The sequence below is a fragment of the Vicugna pacos genome, chromosome 5 (genome assembly GCF_048564905.1).
Source record: "Vicugna pacos chromosome 5, VicPac4, whole genome shotgun sequence".
Classification (NCBI taxonomy): domain Eukaryota; kingdom Metazoa; phylum Chordata; class Mammalia; order Artiodactyla; family Camelidae; genus Vicugna; species Vicugna pacos.
In genome coordinates this window covers 44102581-44107929 of record NC_132991.1, presented here as the reverse complement: position 1 = coordinate 44107929, position 5349 = coordinate 44102581, and the positions used below count along the sequence as shown (strand labels likewise).

Sequence of the window (5349 nt, the reverse complement as noted above, 5' to 3'; positions counted from 1 at the left end):
CCTCATATACTTGATTTATCCTAGCATATGGTTGAGCTCACAGATTTCCTTCTTTTACCAAATGTGTGGTTACCAATACCGTCTAAGTTTATACCTGAGCAGAATGTGTTAAAGAGCAAATTTAAACAAGATTTCTTAGTGATTTAAATTGGCTTTATTATTAATCAAGGAAAATTAGCAGCCTTTACATCTTAAGCATTCCATAGATCTGTAACTAAAAACTAAAAAGTGCGTGTGTTAAAGTATTATTGATCCATTAGCCAACTAATTCCAAATATGAGAATAATAGCATGGAAACATAATCAAGTAACAAATAACATCCTCCATTATAATCCTCTCGTTTGTGAACAGGCTCAAGGCCCGTCTTAGGAATGGCTAGAGCAAAAGCCGTTAAGATGTTGGAATTTGAAGCGTGTACCCTATTATGGTCTTAAGCTATGTCTAACCTTCTGGCTGTGACCCCTTCAAGTCCAATGTTACAGATTAGTTTCTTTTGTTACCAAGAGATCTTTAAAATCCAAATGCCCTTTGGAGGCTTGCCACTTGTGTTATGAAAATAATGATGATCATGCTGCTGCTGCTGCTGCTGCTGCTGCTTGTACATGTATTTAGAGCAACAATTCTCAAGGTGTATTCTGGGGTAAAAAGGATCCTATGGACAAATTAGATTGGAAAATGCAGAATTAATGTCAACTCCTGTACTCCTGAAAGTTTTGAAGATGCTAGTGTGTGTTGGGAATCTTTGGAGAAAATTCTAATTTTTTTTGGACGTATAGTTGGTTTACAATGTTGTGTTAATTTCTGGATTTCAGCATAATGTTTCAGTTATACATACATATATTCCTTTTCATATTCTTTTTCATTATAGTTATTACAAGGTATTTAATATAGTTCCCTGTGCTATAAAGTAGAGCCTTGTTTATCTATTTTATATATTGTTTAAAAAATACGGAATGTGTGATGATTTTGCGTGTCATCCTTGTGCAGGGGCCATGCTAATCCTCTCTGTGTGGTTCCAATTTTAGTATATGTGCTGCCGAAGCGAGCGGAGAAGATTCTAGTATGCAGCATTTCCCCAATTTATAATGCCAAAGGAGCAGAGATTTGTGATTGATGTTTCACAGGACACCCTTTGGGAAGTGTGTTGGCCATGCTGGTGAACACTTTTTACATTCAGGTAGAAAGACAGCTATTATGAGTCGATGACAAAATGGAGTTCCTAAGTGGGACTAACGGGTTCAGTTTTCAGTGGGAAGAGTAAGAGAATCTACAACTCAATTCTCTTGTTTTTCTGTGGCTCTCACCTGGCTGCTGTGTGATGCCTGAGGGTGACCTTCATCTAAGAATCTAAGTGAATTCAGGGTGCAGCTCAGGGAAAAGGACACGTGAAGGAGGCACCTCTGGCCAGTTCTAGTTCTGACTTAGGAGAATGGCACTCTCCCTGAACTTTCTTCCCACAACAGATGTGGAGCTAAGTTTGGAGGGCCCTAGAGATTGCTTCTTGTTAGGGGGCTTACTGGGATCCCAAGGCCCAAAGGGTAGAACCAGGTTCCTTGGGGCTTGAAAATTACCCAATTTGGAGGTTGGGGGAACTTGGTAGAAGAAAGAATACAAAATTAGGAACAAAAGCGATTATCTATTTAAAATGAGGAATCACAACAAATTAAAAATTTAAAACTGACAAATACCATGAAAATCACGAAACCCAGAAAAACATCACAAATTTTATTAACTGTCTGACATACTTCTTTTTCAAAATATTTTTTGCCACATGCTGTTTGTTTTCTTCTTCATTTGAAGGTTTCAAATTTTGAAATAAGACTACATACAATAGAAAGGTAATCCAGGCTTTTCTCTAGCAAGTTTGAAACTTGTTTTTTATTATTGACCATTTAGAAAAGTTTCTTTCAGCATCATAACTTATTGGAAATGGCATGTAAAATTTTAGGATTATTTTTCCAATTTTGGAAAACTTCTACCTAGTGTCTCATATATGAGACTTCAGAGCATTTCAGGTTTTCCTGTCAGTGACTAACATAATAATCTTTGACTTGAAAACACTTGTTGAACAGTTTGTCACCAACATCACCTTTATGTTGTCATTAGTAAGCCACTACATATCCAGTGCCAGGTGAGCTAGCACAGTGGGCAGCAGGAATATTTCTGAAAATAATTCCTACACTGTGATGTAGTAACTCAACTAAACACAGAAGTGCCCGTGAACCTCCTTAATATATCCCACTAAATCCAAACTGAATGTGTCCTCAATTTAGCTTCCTCTTAGCTTGATCCTCCAAATACTCACAGCCACTCCAGTGATACTCACCTCATGTCCTGGGGGTAGGGAAGTCAGAGTGGAAAGGAAAAGTAGTATTAATTAATTGCAATTTTAATTGTGCAAATTTTACAAAAACATATGACATTGTGAACATATTTCCAAAATATCTCCCAGGGTCTTGGAAGGGGTCCATGTAAGTGAGGGAAGCTGGTTTAAGCTTCAGTAGCATTAGGGTAAATTTGCCTATAAGTTTCACACCCTCTCTTACTCAGTATCTCCCAATTGCATAGTCAATACTGCATTAACTTGGAACAGCTTACTAGGCACATATCCTATAGAAACCAAGAAGGTGGCAATATGCCAGCAAAACTGCATTTCACAGCTTTCCTTGCACCTCTGCGTGGTCATGTGAGACAAATTCTGGTCAATAAGACCTTAGCAAAAAGTCATTGAATAGAAGCTTCTGATAAATCTCTTTCCAAGTTTTAGCTGGCACATGCCTTTTGTCCTTTGTCATTTTCTTCCTACTTGGAACTCACGGGCAATGCCAGAGGTAGAGCAGCCATTTTATGACCACAAAACAAAAACACGAGGGCAAAAACTGCATGCTAAGGTAGAGGTGCAGAAGATAAAAGCCTCCTGGACTGATGTCATTCTCTACCTTCAAACCTGTTGGTACTTAAAAAAAGTTTATCATGTTTTCTGTTACTTGCTGCTGAAAGCCATCACAAATTAAAATGCTTCCCTTGATATTGATTTTGAGTTAAGGATCCAGGAGACAGAATTTCTTTTGCAATCCTCTGTGGAACTTGGAAGAGGTTAAAAATTGGTTGCCTATGCAATGAGTAATGTACGTCATGTTCACAAGTCTTTCCCATACTTCTCATTGACATTTTAAAGTCAGGAAATATTTGAAGTTTTAAAATTATACTATCAATGTTTGAGTTGATTTTCAGTTTTATTTAAATTCCCTCACTATTATCTGGTTGCATGGAAATTTTATTTAGGGTGTGGTATTGACTTAAGGTGATCTTCATGGTTGACTTATATTTCATTTATCTTTATTTTGTCCTTTTGTAAAATGGAAATAATTATTGGTTCCTACTAAACATGCATGATGTAAAGGAGTTTGTTTTAATTTCTTTGTATGTCATCAGTAAAGTATTAAACATTACTTCTATGAGGCATTTTGCTTGTGCCTTAATGTGCATATTAGGATCTTGTAAAATAATATTTTAAGTGTGTCCAGAATTATTGCTGAAACTAATGGACTTTGGGCTTTTCAGGGTAATATATTAAAATTGAGCTTACTTTTGCTGAGAGCTTACCAGATATTCTTCACCTCAATTGGACATAGGGATAAATGAGTTTCACTTGACCTTTGCACCTTTGCACCATTTTTAAGTGCTCCTTATAATTCAGTGATATCTGTTTTTATGTTTCATGTTATGCATATGGATGGTTTCAGCTCCTCACTCCTCCCATGACTTTGCAATTCAGTACAGAGTTCATAGTATGTCATATAATCTCCACTCAACCTAAATGTTCCCTTTGTTGATGATTATCACTGTATTCATTTATCAGTAAGTGATTAAATCTATACTTGTAGTAAATTACTTTTTCATTCATCCGTTCATTCGACAAATACTTAATGAATGCCTCTATAGAATATAGCTCTAGGTACTGGATATGCAGTACAAATAGGGCTGACAAGGTTGTTGCTCTCATGAAGTTGACATTCTAGCAGAAACAAGCAATAAACAATGTTATTTTAAAACTAGGAATGAACCCAGGGAAAGGTGGGGAGCTGGTTTCCTAAAAATCCTGATTAGAGGAACCAAAAATCCAGCAGTTCAAAAAGTATCTCCCATTTGACTGAAATGATCTTGTGCCCCTTTCTCCTTGGAGTTCTTTCTTGCACTTCAGCTCATGGGCCTGGCACTGTTCTTATAAAAACTATAAATGCTTATAAATAGCTTAGTGTCATCAGTATGTTTAGGAAGGACTTGTGAAAATATTATTGACTTTCAATGGTATTGAATCAGAGACTGTTAAAACTGGAAGAGTTTAGATACAATGTAGAAACCACATTATCTGAGAGTGACCTGGATTATCAGCTCAAACAGTTAAGACCTTGGACCCTGAAGGAATGGCATTATCACGTGTACATATTCCAGGCCAAGGTCTAATTCTTTGAGTGGTGCCAAATTGGGGAAGTTCTTGGAGGGCGGAAGAAAGTACTTTTTTTTTTCTTTTGCTATTTCGATTAGAATTAACCTTATCTGGACCAACCCCCCAAAAAGAAAAAGAGATAGCTGAATTTAATGACTTTATTCTCTTCTCCTTAATCTTTCATCAATTATATGAGAGAAATAAAGAAGTAACTATAAAAGTAATCACAAAGTAATGTACTGATTATTTAAGCCCACATAATTACAAACTATAGCTAGGTATTCCTGTCCCCACCCCTTCGCAGTTTCAGTTCAGAGTGAGTTTTAGTGCTGGGCTCCTCCTAACCAATGGGCAATCAAAGATTTAAAAAAAAAAAGTTCACTTCTTAATGGGGTCTCTATGGGTATTTGGGGCAGGATTTTTTTTTCTTCCAGTTTTACTGAGATATACTTGACATATAGCACTGTACAATTTAAGGTGTACAGCAAAATGATTTGACTTACATACATCATGAAATGAGTACCACAATGAGTTTAGTGAACATGTGTAGGATAATTCTTTGTTGTCCAGGGCTGTCCTGTACATTGTAGGATATTTAGCATATTTAGCATTGTAAGATATTAGTATGTAGGATATCTGGCTCCTAGCCACTAAATGACACGGGCACTCCCCCTCCTCGCATCATTAGGACAATCAGAAATTTCCCCTAAACACCCCTGCAGGGAAGGGCAGGTGTATTATCCTTCCGATTGAGAACCACTGGTCATCAGAAAGAGATTCAAAGTTGACTCTGCGGACGTGAAAGGGTGGTTACTGAGGGCTGACTATACTATACAATTTTTATGTGAGTCTTGAGCATCTGCAGAGGTCCTGGAACCAATACCAAGGGATACAAGGGG

At 37.0% G+C, this 5349-nt stretch overlaps 1 non-coding gene across 1 annotated transcript; it reads right to left on the bottom strand.

Annotated features, from left to right (window-relative positions):
* Positions 1-942: 942 nt before the first annotated feature.
* Positions 943-1047, bottom strand: LOC116280728 (U6 spliceosomal RNA). The gene has a single exon (XR_004190213.1). It is a non-coding gene; the product is annotated as a U6 spliceosomal RNA (small nuclear RNA).
* Between the last annotated feature and the right edge of the window lie 4302 nt (positions 1048-5349).